Source organism: Alligator sinensis, unplaced genomic scaffold, assembly GCF_000455745.1.
Source record: "Alligator sinensis unplaced genomic scaffold, ASM45574v1 scaffold244_2, whole genome shotgun sequence".
NCBI classification, from domain to species: domain Eukaryota; kingdom Metazoa; phylum Chordata; order Crocodylia; family Alligatoridae; genus Alligator; species Alligator sinensis.
Window position 1 is genome coordinate 974,580 of NW_005842189.1, and position 8,160 is coordinate 982,739.

At 41.4% G+C, this 8,160-nt stretch overlaps 1 long non-coding RNA gene across 1 annotated transcript in view; it reads left to right on the forward strand.

Moving 5' to 3' along the window:
• The first annotated feature begins 2,822 nt into the window (after positions 1-2,822).
• Positions 2,823-8,160, forward strand: part of LOC102372310 — a 10,325-nt gene continuing 4,987 nt past the window's right edge. Inside the window, exons 1-2 of the long non-coding RNA XR_324161.1 lie at positions 2,823-2,897; positions 5,825-5,890. This is a non-coding gene — a long non-coding RNA (uncharacterized LOC102372310). The remainder of the gene's footprint in view (positions 2,898-5,824; positions 5,891-8,160) is intronic.

An 8,160-nucleotide genomic window follows, 5' to 3' on the forward strand; every position in this document is an offset into this window, starting at 1 on the left:
GGCTGCGGCGCGGAGCTGAAAGCCAGACCCGCTCCCGCGGCTCCGCGCGCACAGCCGCAGCAGCGGAGGGGCGCAAGGGACCTCAGGACCTCGCATCCAGTCCAGCTCCCTGTCCCAAGCCCCGACTACATCATCCCGGGCCGGGCTGTGTCCCGCCGGGTCTGAAAACCCACCCGCAGTTCCACCACCTCTCCGGGCAGTCGGTCCCAGTGCCGCCCTCCCCTCCTCCTCACAAAGTTTTCCCTAATATCTCACCTGCTTTCATGGGGGAAAACAGTGAGATTGGGGGCAAGGAAACGAAGAGTAACCTCAGCTCCGGTAGTCTGGAGTCTCCCGACTGAGTTTTCTGGTCCTTCCACCCCTTCCCCTGACCCCGAGTTTCACAGCCAAGCCCTAGCTGATGCCACACCTGGAACTTTGTTAGCAGCCTTGGGGCTCTCTTTACTAATCCTTTCCATTCTTTGGTGCTTGGACCGTTCAAATATTTGTGACCATGTATTTATTCCCCAACCCAAATTAAGTTCTTTCTTTTGGAGCGGAGAGCCTACATGGTCCCAAGAACTGCATTTGCTCTTGATGCTCCCTCCAGACTGTTTCTGCAAGTCACAGGCAGTGGCAGCAGACCCAGAGCAGGGGGCGGCCTCTGCAGCTGGAGGCTGAGTTGGCCTCGCTGGCTGCCAGGTCTAATTTAATGCTTGCCGTCATCCCCCAGCCTCTGTATCGCCACCTCCCAGGCTTTCCCTCTCTCTGCCTAGGCCAGCGAGTGAGATTAGAGAATCAGAGAAAGTAAGAGTTGGAAGCAAGCTCAGGAGCTCATTTGGTCCAACCCCCTGCTGAAAGCAGGACCAGCCCCAACTACATTATCCCAACACAGGCTTTGTCTACTCAAGTCTTAAAAACCTCTAAGAATGGAGAATTCCACACCCTCTCTGGGTAGCCTGCTCCAGGGCTTTACTACCCTCCCAGTGAGTTTTTCCTCATCTCAGACCTAAACTTCCCTTGCTGCAACTTGAGACTGTTGCTCCTTGTTCTGTCATTTGCCCCCACTGAGAAAAGTCTAGCTCCATCCCCTCACTATTTCAGTTGTGCCAATTTTCAATTTCCTTAAGAGAGATGCCATGTTTTGCCTTTTTCTGCCTTTCTTTTCCATCACCTGCTGGCTTTGCTTGATCCTCCACAGGATTTGCAGCTTTAAAGTTGGAGTAATCAGTGACTCTCATTAAAATGCTATTTACTGTCTTGCATAGATGACTTTACCAAAGGTTTTAAATGGGACAGCCTCACAACGTCCTGGGTCCTAACTTGGGCTAGTGCGAAAGTTTCCCTTACTCTGTGCTGGAAAAAAGTTACAAGCAGTGCACTCTACTCTGTAACTCTAGCACAGCAAAGCAAAACAAGGAAGCTTGTGGCTTGCTGGGCAGAGCTTGTGGCTGTTCAGCATCAGCAACTCCAATACGCTGGGGAATGGGATCCAGTGAGAATAAAACCACTAGGTTGGTACCGGACTCCCTGGCTCCTACGTGGGACATCTTATTTTTATTGTTAATAAAAGAGAATGGTTTCCAGCACAGCTGGAAAGGCATTATTGCTTCCTTAGAGCCTTCCTTTATGTCAGTCGTATCATCAGTTTCCCAGCGGGTCTGTCCTGTGAGAAGCTTCTCAGAGAAACATGTAAGCTTTTAATGCTCTTCATGACACAATTAGGTCAAACATGATAAGGCCAATTTTACTTCGACTGACTCAAGTTAGAAGTAAATGAAAAATGACTTTCGAGAAACGTTTAACCTCATCAGTGAATCAGATTTGAATGGAAATGTTTTCTGCTTTATATGTGATAAGAGGTGCCAGGGGAATGGAGAAGGCTACTTAGGCATTTATGGTCAAGTAAATAAAAGGACCCTACAGCCTATCATACATCATATGCAATCAACACTAAGCTATCAGCATGGTGTTAGTAACTGAAAGCAATCAAAGATAACTGTAAATCAACAAGACACACACAAGGGCTGAGGCTTAAGTGGATTTCAGTAAACCAGTTTCACTTTGCCATCTCCTGAACACAGAATGCAGGGAAGCAAACCACAAGGGTAGGGCAGAGCAATTTGCTTGGAATAGTCTTTTCCTGTGAATTTTATTTACTGCTAGAGAAAACACATACTGTTTTTATGTTTCCTGTCATCATATTGATCCAAGTTTGTGTTCCACACTTAGTATATTATTGCTGACAAAGCAGTGGAGGAGCCTGTAGATAAAAAGGTGCATGAAACAGCCAAAAAAGGAAGGCAGCCTAAACATCAACCACAGGTATAGCGGTGGACTCTTTGCACCACTGAAGTTGCTACAAGTTTTTAAGTGTCATTGAACTTAAGTGATACACCAGAACTAGGGGGAGCTAAAATACAGTGCACACTACTGAAATGGGACTTTTTGGTGGTCCTCATCTATATGATTGTTTGCCTTACCGGGAGCATCAGGTCCAGCATTGCAGCGCTCCCTTTTGTAGGGGCTGTGGTTTTTTATGAAAGACAAAGGTGGTTGTAATTTGCTCCCTTTATGCAAATGCCATGTAACCTGCATGCTTCTAGTGCCCTCTGGTTCTACCCCTCAGATGAGCAGAATTTTGGCATGCTCATAGGTTGCCTTCCCATGTGTGACGCATGTATTTCCACTGGGTTACAGTGAATGCTTTCTTCTTTCCAACAGAAATAGTTCCCAGAGATCTGAGGATGAAAGAAAAATTTTTAAAGCATTTAACAGGTACATATACATCTTGCATTTGTAGTTTTTATTTCATATATATATATATATATATGCCACTTAAGTCTGCTTTAGTCCAAAATGTAGTAAACATTTTCATCGGCTATATCACAATACAAGAGACTGCACCATCCCAGCATGTAAGTGACACCAATCAAGGCTAACTCATTTAAGAAACAAATAGGAGTCAGGTGTTTGTTTGTTTTTTGAACGGAGTGACTCTAAACAATTCTAGGAAATAATAGTTGTAATATTATGCCACTGCAATCTCTTTCTGTTAGAGTTCATAGTGTTTATGGATATTAATTAAGTATACATCCTGCTTGAAAAATAGGATATTATCATTCCATTTTTACAGATGGGGAAGCCCAAGCAAGGCATTTCTAGTGTATAATGAAAGTAAAAAGTTCCTTGAAATACCAAATTTGTTCTCTCCCATTGGCTCCAAATCTACTATGCTAACTTTACATGGAAAATACATTTAATGGCTTGTGCCGAAAACTCAGCCAAGACTGAAAACCAAGTGAAGCTATTTCCATTTCATGTACCATTGCTTATAGTGCAGCCTTTATAGGCAAATGATAGCTTCTTATGTTTTGGCAACCCATCTGTTTCCTAGTAATGCATTCAGTTGATTTATAAAAAGTGTAACATACTGGAAATTAGTTAATAAATCAAATGAAGGACACAGGTGAACTACACCTGGCTCACAGCATCCCAACAGTGTTGGTAGTGCAGTGCTAGAAGAAACAACAAAAAGAGTAAGATTTTTTTCTTAAACTCTTGTTCAGCTGATATGATTGTACATATGAGGGGCAGACCTGTTGAGTAAAAAGATGCTATTTTTGCACACTTTCAGAACAAAAGTACACATTATTCTACTTTTCTAAGCCCAGCTAGTCAGTCAAGTGCAGGACTGGAAATAGAACCAAGAATTCCTGACTCACATTTTAAGAATGTTTTTTGCCCATGATCATTTTGAAGTCATATTTATTAAACCTATTTCTTTTTGTCTTACTTGCATGACATACGATTGGATGTCTTGGAAAGCCAGGAAGAAGTTTCTAAATCTGGGTGTCCAACTAGCAGCCTATGAGGGGTTAATGTGCAGCTCCAGATTCTCATCTGGCCACTGCTACCCTCTCCTCCCCACAATATTGCTTTGGCCACAGCAACAGAGTCTCCAGGATCCTTGCTCCTCCTCTGGCTGCTGCTTCCTGCCTTTGCCCCAGGAGGCAGGGTAGTGCAGGAGTGCAGAGCTGAGGGTTAGTCTGGGACTACACGGGGGCACAGTGGCAGGAAAGAGGAGTATTTGTGTGGTATGTGGCCACTTGGCCACTAGGGACTTAGAAGTTGGCAGACCTGACATAAATAGATACATATACTGAAAAATAAGCCCAAGCACTAGAATAAAACCTGACCATGTTCAGCCTATACTCAATAGTGATGGAAAGGTTAGTAACTGAAAGCCATTCAACAGCTTATTTTACAAAATACTTGCAGTCTGCTGCCATAGTAAGGGAAAAGTCTATCTTCTGTTGCTAAAGGATGAGAAAAAAAATCAACATCATATTCAGCACTAACTGGAATGAGCAACAAGGAAGCTAGGGACCAAGCTTGGATTAGACTTTTCCCCAATGGTAATATCACACTACTGGAGCAAGGGCAGATACTTTGCACTAGTGTTACCTGTACTGTATCCATCTTGTGCGTCAGCTTGCAGTTTCTAGTCAGTATGACATCTTGCACAAGCTGTAGATTTAATTAAACATGAATAAAATAACAATGGTATATTAGACAATCTATTTGCAGATAGAACATTGGATACACATATTCCTTAAAGAAATGGTTGTGGGATCTTGAAATTTGTACCATGCTTTAATTATCCATGCACAAGAGCCTGAGCTTGGTACTCAGTACTGGATTTCTGCTAATATTTTGATTTTAGGTTACAATTCACCAGTTCATTCTATGCAGCCATTCAAAAGGAAAATGTAAAACACCTGCAGTCTGCTGCTACAGCAAGGGAAAAGACTATCTTCTGTCACTACAAAAGCATAGTGTCCGGCATGTTTCCTAGTGCTTTCTATAATTTAACAGCATGATAGCTCTTAGTACTTAAATTTTTTGTTACCAAGAAGTGTCAACCCTTGAACAATAATGTAGATTGTTGACTGGAGAGAAGTTTTAAGTGAACATGTGACCAAGCTTTGACCAATTTCTTTTCAATCTGTCCTGCATGCAAAATAGGTTACCCTGCTTAACTTTGTAACCTTGACTGCCATCGGTTTCACTGTTCCCTACTCTTTAGTCATCCCGCTAATTAGTATGTATATGTGAAGATGATGTCTAATCTTCAGAGAAGAGAGGTTTTGAAACAGCCTGTTATTAGAAGCAAGGAAAGCAAAAATCTAACTAGTTCTAAAATGGAACTAAATAAATGTGATTCAGATAATATGACATGGCTGCTTGAAATTGTAGGAGACTAGATCATGACCCAAGAAGCCCCTTCCAGCCCTATATTTTGATGATAGTAAAAAGCATTAAGAATGAAATGTAGGAAATCATCTTGCACTGGCATTGAGGAATAGGTATGATATAACAGGTCTTTCCTTCTCTACTTCTCTGCATGGGAATGCACTATTTATCTGACTTTCAGATTAATTCATTGAGACTTAGATTTCAAAGATGGATGTAAACAAATTGCACATGCAAGTTTAATTTCTACTTGTTCAGATCTAGCATTTGGCACAGGCATGGCTACTTAGATATATAGTTTTTTATGCACACAGTCTGCAGGCAGTTGTAACATTTGTTCATATAAATTAGGCACACAGATCATGCACTCATCTTTGAAAAAAATTGGTTTTTCATCACCTTTTCATCAGTACATTTTCAGATATAGCTTATAACAGGGTAGAAGTTGGCCCCCTAAGTCTTTAGTTCAACGCAGTGATTTAAAATGAATAGTTATAATAGTTTGCACATCACTTTTTTACTTTTAAAAACAGAATTAATTACGTCAGCAGTGTCAACTTAATGTATTTATGATCTTTTCTCATGGCAGACTATAAAAGATGTGCCAGGCTTCTTACTCGGTTGGCAGTAAGTCCAATGTGCATGGAAGGATAAGGTAAGCTTTTTGACAGAGGTAATAACATTCTACTGCATAGCAAAATGGTGGATTTTGCATTGAAGACAAAAAATATTCATGAGAGTATATAAACAATCATCCTTAGGCTAAGGTATTCCCCTTTCAGTGTGTTTGACGTAATTGTCTTAATCTGGCAAAATACTGGCTATAAATAAGGAGTACCCCCTACTGGAAGGCATTATAAAGACCCATAGACATCAGCTGTGAATTATTCATTGCAGGATGCAGTTAGCAGATAGTGAATTTGTTTTTACAGAACAAAGCCTAACAGCTGTAGCTAATTTTTCTCCAAGAGTTGACTCAGTATACAATTGTATGTATTGTCACTGGCTTCCCTTTTGTTTTCAGCTGTAGAATTATTGTGTACCCTTTAAATATGGATTAATACATACATAACTATACACATATATTTTTAAAGGTAGGTGCCATAGGTGCTTCTAAGATAATTAATTATGTTATTACTGTAGCGTTAGCACTGATAAATCAAACTAAGTAGATTATTCAGCTGTCTTTAGATTTCAGGTGTTTATCCAAAGGGCTAGTTTTTCTTGTTGCACCTTCTTAAGTCTTAGAATTATGGCAACTTCATATGCATAATAAATGAAGAATGTATTCCCAAAATATTTATACCTCTAAAAGCTGACATGCATCATAATTTATATTCTGCTCCTATCTACCCTCAGTTGAGACAAAAATACATTTATATAAATCTTTTATATGAGAATTTTAAAATGATCTTAGAGAAATTATCAGTTTTAGATTTTACCACAGGTATTTATTGACCAATGAAATGTTTTTATCACCAAATGAAATGTTTAGTTCAGAATTCTGACTTTAGACTAGAGCATAACAAGATTTTTCTTTGCATTTTTCTGTCACTGTTTTTTGGTGTGGGGGAAAAATAGTTTTAAAGTACACCCAAACTAATCCAAATTCAGTTCTGGAGGTTTTTGAAGCCTATTGCCTACAAAGATTAACTTCTATTCGGCAAGTATTACTATAAGCAAAGTAAATATCCATGGAGGCAACACTATAATCCAGACTTTGGCTGTTTAGGGAAGCTGTCAGAGAATCTACTTTTTTAAAACTTAACAATAGGCAGTGGTAATAAGCTCCTTGTTCTAGCTGGGTGATTTTCATGGCTGTGTCTAAACAGGGATTGTGCTTGCAGCGGCACAAATTTCTGCTGCTACTTTGGGATTCAGTCCATACCCCTGCAGGTGCACTTTGTTGAGGGAAAAGGTGTCCCATTGTGGGTGAACTGCCCTTGCCTAGCTCCTCTTGGCTCTTCAGCCAGGGAGAGCTGAAGGCAGGGGGTGGCACAGGTGCTAGCCCCAGCAGTATAAACTGGTGGCATGCTGGAGCAGCAGGGGCACAACTTGGGAAGCATAGAGGCTTGGCCAGCAGCCAGAGCCTTGCTCTGGAGGGCCAGACCTTCATTTGTGCCAGTGCAGGCTTTCTTGTGTACTGTGTGCCACTTTTTTTTTCTGGGTTTTTTTTGCTACTGGGAAATCCTGGTAGCAAGTTTTGCCACCTCGCTGCATGGCACGTGTTTTAATTGTTCACCATGTGCAGCTTGTGGCACCACAAACTACATGCCCCTGCTCTGCTAGATGCAGACCACAGGTCCAGAGTGAAATCCAGGAAATAATCTACTAGTAGGATCATATAATCCCTACACTCTACTGCAAAGAACAGGTACAGTGTTAGGGAAATTAGCAGCCAAACATGATTCATAATCATATACATGGGATCACAGTTCCTTTTCACCTTTTTGCTAGAAAGCCTCTCTGCATCAACACTTCCCAATAGGAGTTTGATTTCTTATGGTAAGAAGAAACAAAGGGCAGTTCCTTTAGGTGGCACTATCTGCTCTGAAACCAGAAGACTGGTGAAGAAAATCCATTCCGCAGGGCTCATAGCCTCCAGGTCTCCTCAGAAGTGTGAGAAAGCATAATGTGCAACCTCTGTTTGTTCATTAGCAGCAGCATAGTTCTTAAGTGAGCTTCAGTATAGGCAAGAGGTGCATCAAGATTCACAGCTGACCTCACAGAAGTCAAAGGATCTGTTTAAGCCTGTTTTCTGGTGTACAGTTCAGCTTCCCCAAGTAATATAGCTCTTCCAGTATAAGGGGTATGGTGGCAGCTGCCATTTCCTAGATACAGCCACAGGGAAAGGGATTCTGTTTCTTTAGATCTGGCAATCAGGTCTCTCCCTCGACAGGCTGCTGGATCAAGCCTTTTCTTGAA